General features: G+C 34.1%; 1 long non-coding RNA gene across 10 annotated transcripts in view; it reads left to right on the forward strand.

Annotated features, from left to right (window-relative positions):
- The window catches only part of LOC309616497, a 50,173-nt gene that overhangs the window by 8,472 nt on the left and 34,216 nt on the right, over positions 1-7,485 (forward strand). For 2 of the 10 annotated variants that reach the window (XR_014237506.1, XR_014237507.1), the window contains exons 4-5: positions 1,557-1,611; positions 3,232-3,507. The exons of 7 other annotated variants lie outside the window; for them this stretch is intronic. This is a non-coding gene — a long non-coding RNA (uncharacterized lncRNA). Of the gene's footprint in view, positions 1-1,556; positions 1,612-3,231; positions 3,508-7,485 lie in introns of those variants that run through there. One more of the 10 variants, XR_014237508.1, reaches the window with a different exon arrangement.

Here is a 7,485-nt window from a genome sequence, read left to right on the forward strand (position 1 = left end):
TCAATCTATGGTGTAGCTTGTGTATGGAATGCAAGGGTGTTTTTGAATTGACTAGGTCTTGCTGGTCATTCTAAAATGTGCCACAGTATTACAAAGTTGAAATGTAATATTTATTAATAGAAGGAAAATATAAAATTTAATATCTGGGCAACTGTGACCTTTAAACCTACTTTAAAAGTATAATCTTGACATCTGTGACACTATTTTTTGTCTTTGTTATATAGATAGAATTATGGATATTCTACAATCCAAATGATTTATTTATTAATTCCAAATTTTGTTCTCTATAATGGACTTTTAAGATAAAAAGAATACGTGCTTTAGTCATGGACTAATTTATTAAGCACTAGTATACAGAAAAGCAGCCTTGATTAATTTAAAACTGTGACAGGGGGCAGGTAAAACTGTTTTCGGCTGAAATTTACTAATGCAGTAACCATTTAAATTAAATGTTTGTTAACGTAATAGTGATGGCATTTTCTCCTCCTCCTCCTTGTGGTTTTGTCCAACTAGATGTTACAGTGGCAGTTGCACTGACTGTTAAGTGTTTAAATGATGACACCATTATGTGAAGTGATTTTGAAATGAGAGATTCCAGCCAAGAATTACATCTGCTCCCATCTCCTTCAAATCATACTCTCTGGCAGTACAGATTATGATTGATTTGTTTGTGACAGATTGCAGGAAACAGTCATTGATTTTTCAATATTTTACCTTAAAATTATTTACAGTTGTAACCATGGGGAGGTATTTCCATGGGCTGTCAGCCCCTGAAAGACTAGGATAATATTCCCTGCTCTCTGACAAGACAAATTACCTGTAATGAGTGCAGTAGCTGAAGGGTATACTTTTATTTTAAAATATGTCAATAACCCCAGTGACTAAACGAATATTGATTTAGCATAATGAAGCCTGAGTAATGTGAAAATGAGCTTTTTCAAGGAGCATGGTAAAGACTTTCTTTTTAGCTGGTTGTAAGAAGCTTTTCATTCTTTTCAACTAGCTAGTGGAGATAAGGAGTTTTATATGCAAACCATCAGGAATGATAGTGTTGTTTGTGATAACCAGGGTCCAAATATTTTGCCCTTGCTTTTATCGATTCTTTTTCAGATCTTATTTGGAGTCTTACTTTCAGTCATAGGATAGCTACTGATTTGCTGGCTCTTATCTTTAACCAAATTAATGTATTTACCATTTCAGCATATTATGCGTTAGAACCTCTGGTATTGAATATTAAAATATTAAGTCTATATACAATCATTTGTAGATGACATAATAATTATCTTAAGACATTTCAAATGGGTCTATTGTAGTATTTAATGTGCTGTATGTTATGGTAGAATAATTCCTAGTCCCTGGACATCAGACTGCTTTCAGTGGGAATGAAGATTAATTTACTTAAGCCCTGATATTTTAGGCATCGTTGCATGTTTTCATTTTTGTCAGACTTCCCCCCCACCCTTTTCAAATATAACTTTTTAATGGATTAAGATCCCAATACATAAGGTCCTTCAAACAAGAATGATAATAAAGTAGTATATTGCTTTATTTTATAGTTCATCAAGAAGCCAAAGATCTTATGCCTGACTAAGTATCTCCATATCTAACTTGGTAAGGAGAAAATAGGGTAAACAATGCCTATAATATATAGTAGAAAAGTCAGTATTTGAAGGTGTCTAACTTGTATTCCATGGGAACCTAACGTATTTTATAACTAATAGTAATAAAATTTTATTGAAAGCAATAGGTAAAGTCCCTTTAGAAATTAAAAATGAGTTATGATTTAAAGAAAATTCAGACGGCTTTTTGTGAGTGCTAGTTGTTTTGTAGCATTACATTGGAAATGTTGCAATAAAATGAAAAATATAAACGTATCTTTTAATGGAAAATAAGATAGACCCTAGAACAAAAAATTATCGTTTTATTTTTTCCCAGGAATTTGCCTGAGGGTGTGACACAGATGATCTCTGTTACTCGTCTTAGTTGTGTCCTGCAGTAAGCCGGATGCTTTATAAAATACTGGTCCCTTGGTTTCAAATGCTGTAAGATTTTAGTTCTCCATCACCCCCTCCCCCCAGTTTTTTCCTTTTTTCTATAAAGGACCTTTGAAAATAGAAATATAAAGGTTGCACTATCATCACATATGAAACTGGTAGCCCAAATTCTTCAACCGTTAATTTGGTTTATAGTTTTCTAAGTTGATATTGTATCCTTAGAACTTATCTATGGTTAAGGCCTATCTATAGATACGCCCTCCAGAAAAAAATGAATATAGATTTTTTTCCTCAATAGTTTTTTTAAGTGAAGCATATTTTCTTCATACAAATCTACGTTAAGGCAAACATCTATATTGTTGTTTAGTTTATTTTGGAGTAAAATAATAAATGTATATGATAAGTACCTCCTGACCCCATCATTTAGTTTAAACCTATCTGTTCATTTTATAGTACATGTGCAGAACTATTTACGTGAATAAAATTCAATAAATACGTAGATAAAGTAAAGCTTTTTCTCAGGAAATTATTCTCTTTTGGATACTCTGCCCTTTTCCATTTCTTTTCTCCCCTTGGAAAAAAAATATCTTGCCCTTGTTCTCCTTTAGGGAAAAACTATTTAGATAAAGTGTTTTTAAATCATGCAAGTCATTGCCTGGGGTTGGTTAAAACATTTACTTTTTTGAAAAGGAGAAAATGCCCCTGTTTTAAAAATCTTTCTTGTATTTGTATCTATTAAGATAAACAGTTTACTTTGATACGGTACATACCAATCTACTTAGTTAATTTTTTTTCCAGAATTCATTTTACTGTGCTTGGTCTGACCTTCTATGATAACTTAATATAGGAACAAATTAGCATATAATTCTGTTTTCCATGTGACCTCAACCAGTTGCAGAATTGTACCGCCACTTTTGGGGCGCAGTTTGATAGTTTATGTAGACTGTAGCGTTTTTAAGTGTTTGCAAATGTTCAGTGCATCCTGCCTAAGGTGTTATCGAAAATGTTTAAAAGTAAGCAGTTAGAGGAAGTACTCACACCTATTCCTAAGGTATGAAAATGCCTCCTAAAGGTAGCATTTTAAATTAGTGTGCATAATTGATTAGTGATTTGTCTTTCTCCCGAGCATAAAGCAACAGGGCAAAGTTAAGTGAGGTTGGTGAAGTATAAGAAGATATTAGGGACTGATGGTGACAATGATCATGGCAACTAAATGGATTTTTTTTTTTTCTTTTAGATTCAGCTATCAGTCTGAAATTTCCTGTGGTCTGTTCAGTCTAGATGCAAAGGCCATGGAAAAATCAAGTGCTCAAGTGGTTTAAATATGTTTTGGATGTTCTTATTTATAGATTACAGTATTTTTCCACTTAAAATCCACAGTTGTCATGCAGAAGAAGGTTATGCCCTTCTAGATCACCAATTTTATTTGACGTGCTTAGCGTTGTAATGTATTACCAAATGCTATCTGTTTTAATCAAAGTATAGAAAAAATAAAATCAATTTTATATGTTGACTTTTTTTCTAAAACGACTTTATTGGATTGAATGAATGTTTATACCTGAAAAAGAGCGTTCCAAAAAAAAAATCACATTCTCCAACATAGCAATTCTGGCAATCTGATATCATTAGAATAGGTTTAAAATCACTTTCTAATGTGACTGTATTATATTTATGGGAGAAAAAAGACTTGAAAGATATCCTTATATATATTTTAATTCTCTATATTAGTCCCTCTGGAATAGAACATTTTCTTCTCAAAAAATCTATTAGCTTAACTCAGATACAAGAAAAAAATCATAACTGGCAGAGCATTTGTTACGTGTTTGAGCATTTGTTATGTAAAGAAGGTTGACATCCAGTCTTTCACAGAGTTCTTACATTTGGGGAGACTGAATAATGACGGTTTGCCTTGCCATTGGGAAATTCCTTGTTGTGGCCTTTGTGGTGGCTGTAGGAAAATGGAAGGATTCCTCTGTGGCAGGCAGGCCTCTGGCTTCTGTGGTGTGAACACTGTCAAGGGGTATGTCTCACTAGAGGTAGCCCTTAGCGAGGGAACTGGGGCGATTCACAGATGCTGATGACACTCGAAGAAGCAGTTGTGAGTGACTGTTTTGTAAATGACCCAGTTCGTACTTCAGCCACTTCTGTAGTTTTTACAAAGAAAGTGCTATGATAAATTCTTAATCTCAGGTCTCCATATGGCACAGTAAATTTATTAGGCTAGAGTGTTTCTTTTTTATTTTTAATTAAACTTAGTATTTTGAGATCATTATAGATTTCACATGCAGTTGTACTAAATAATGGAGAGGTCCTTTGTACCCTTTACCTAGTTTCCCCAAATAGTATGGTGTATAGTACAATATCACAACCTGGACATTGGCATCAGTACAGCCAAAATACAGAACATTTCCTTCACCACAAGGATTCCTTGTGTTGCCCTTGTATATCCATAGTTCCTTCTCTCCTGCTTCCCTTCCTTAACCATAGCAACCACTAGGCTGTTCTCCATTTCTATAATTTTTTCTTTTCAAGGATGTTATATAAATGGAATCATATGGTATATAACCTTTTGGAATTGACTTTTCTCACTCAGCACAATTTTCTGGAGATTCAACTTGAATATTTCAAGTCTGTTCTTTTTATGTTTGGGTGATATCCCATGGTATGGTTGTCCCACAGTTTGTTTAACCATTTACCAGTTGAGACTTCAGGGTTGTTTCTGGTTTTTCACTATTACGAATAAAACTGCTGTAAACATTTGTGTATAGATTTTTGAGTGAACATAAGTTTTCATTTTCCTGGGATAAATGCCCAGGAGTGCGATTGTGGGTCATATGATAATTACAGAGAGCGTTTCTTTTTAAGACTAGAATTGATTTTGTGTGTATGGAAGGGGAGACAAAGAGGACATCTACATTTTTGTGGTATTTTTGCTTTAACTGGATTTGTTTATGATTTCAAAACATGCAGACTATCTTAAATAACTTGTAGCTAGATATCAAAAAACAGTTTTTCCACAACCTAGATTTTGTTCTTATTTTTAGAGAAATATTTTTGAGAAAAAATTACTTTTTGGGGGGGTAAACAATTTCTGTGTAAAGGAATAAAGGTAGACATACACTATAGAAAAGACGCTGCAAAGCTGACAGGTTACTTGGGGAAATTTTCCAAGTGTTAATAGAGAGACTTGACGTTCAAGGATATATTATAATAGTTTTTCAATTGGTAGACTCTAGCTTTTGTCACTACCATGTTGCCTGTAGTTTTTATTTGTAGAATGAATTCATTATCTTTACAATTTGTGTTCAGCGGTATTGCGTTTAATGTCCATCTAATTCAACTATATGCACTTAGGAAGAAAAGAAGGAAATAAAAAACTATAAGTATCTTTTCTAGTACGTGGCCCCTAAAAGGCAACTATTGATACTTTACATGATGCTTAATGGAAGAAACAGCTCTGTTCCCAACCCTGGTGGAAATTATACTGTTATACTTCCTAAGAGGCATGTATGAAACCGTCTATGCTATATTTTGGGAGAGACTTGCTGAAAGGATTTTCAAGGATAATTTTTATTCTGATTTTCCACCATATATATTGACTTTAGAACTCTTACTGAAGATGTAGCTCCATTTCTTTTTTAGAAACATTGGATGCCTTTAACTGGTTACAATAATCCTTCTAACAAAAGTCAATATTTTAAATCTTTAACCTTTTTGAGTGAGGCCCTAGGCCCAGGGGAACCCCAATCTTGCAATTCTTCTAAATATAGTTAATCTTTAGCCCATTATGGTCATGACCACAGTGATATAACTGACATAAGATAATAAAATAGTCCTTGCCCTTAAAAGTGACCTGGGCAAAAGATACTATGGACATATAGAATCTTTGAATACCAGTAGTCACTCATCAAGAAGCAGCTAGGGAAACATCTCCTGTCTAGCACTAATAGGAACTGGGACCCTAACAGTAAAGAAGAGCAATACAGGCCCTGATCCCTTTGCGGGGTTCTCACGGCTCTTAGATTGGGGGGTGGAGACAGGGAAGAAGTAAAAAGAAACTGGGATAGAGTCCAACATGATTATGTGTTACTAGAAATCCAGAACCTTCGGAATTTAGGAGAGAGACTAGGAAAGCTGAAACTGCTGGAGCAGGCCTCACAGAAAATGGTGGGCTTGAATTGGGAAGGAGCATGTATGTGACACAGAGAAGGAGGACATCAGGAGCAGAGGGAAATGAGCTGCAGTGTGGTTTGTTGGAAGTGAGGTGCAATCTGGTCTGGTCATCAAAATAGTATGTGACTGCCCCAAAGTGTACTTAACAGCTTCCTATGTTTTAGGAACTCACCAGAAATGTGGCATGCTTTCTTGAAGAGTAATATTTGAGTTTTAATATGTATATTTGAGTGAAAAAACAAATGGATACTCTTCTTCTTAAAACTAGGACTTGGAAGTTGCTTTTAGGCTATGAGGCTCAGTATGTGTGTGTGAATGTGAAAAACAATCTTACTTTCCTCCATTTGTGTTTGATAAGGAATAAGATATTTTGTACCTTTATGATGTCTGAAATGCATAATTTGTAAGACTATAATACTTTAAAATGTTTTATTTTAGGCTTAAAATAAAAGAACTTAAAGTTCTTTTAGAAGAGCTCCAAAATTAAAACTGCAAGATCACATGTAGATAAAAGTTACATAAAGAATACATTTGTAAGATGGTACATAGAGCTGATGGCTTTACTAAGGAACTATTTTGGGCACCCTAAGAAAATACAGGCATTTCTGTGCATTCTTTTCAAGTGTTCAAGGTAGTAAGAGAGCTGAGAGCCTTTTCTAAATTTGCATCCAATTTTAGAAGGCTAAACTAAGAAGCGCTAATATGCCTGAGGCCTTTAAGTCAGGAACTTGGAAAAAGGAAGCCACCTAAGGGACTATCAGAGTTTCTTTAAATTTATATAAATCATAGATTTGATCAACGTGGTTATAAAAGACATCAAAATTAAGATACTCAGGATTTTATGTGTAATAATACAGATTCCAGTGCCCCCAACTATATGCCATTGCCAATGAGGAGGCCAAAATGAATTGTGTTTTAGGAAAGTGCTACATTAGGGGGGCGACTTAAAACTTCTGAGTATGTATAATGAGCCAGCACTGTGGAATCATCTTGTAATACTGTTTATCTAGCAGTTTAAAAAAAAAGAAAAAAAGAAAAGAAAAGAAAATGGTGCATTTTAGACAGTTAAAAATATTTTTTTTACAAATACTGCAAATCATAGGTTGGTTACCACTAGACTTCCTGACTCTGCTGTGATTGCTGTATTCTCTGTATATTCTTTTAAAATACGAGGCACTTTATAATTTTGTCTATAATTGTTTATATATATTTTCTCCACAAAATGTTTTTAGAACAACTTATTGCTAAATTACCTTAACCTACCTGCCATCTTTAAACTTTACGTGTGAATATACTGAAGTGTCAGTTGCAAGACACA

This window comes from Balaenoptera borealis (assembly GCF_965194805.1).
Source record: "Balaenoptera borealis genome assembly, chromosome: 19".
Taxonomy (NCBI): Eukaryota; Metazoa; Chordata; class Mammalia; order Artiodactyla; family Balaenopteridae; genus Balaenoptera; species Balaenoptera borealis.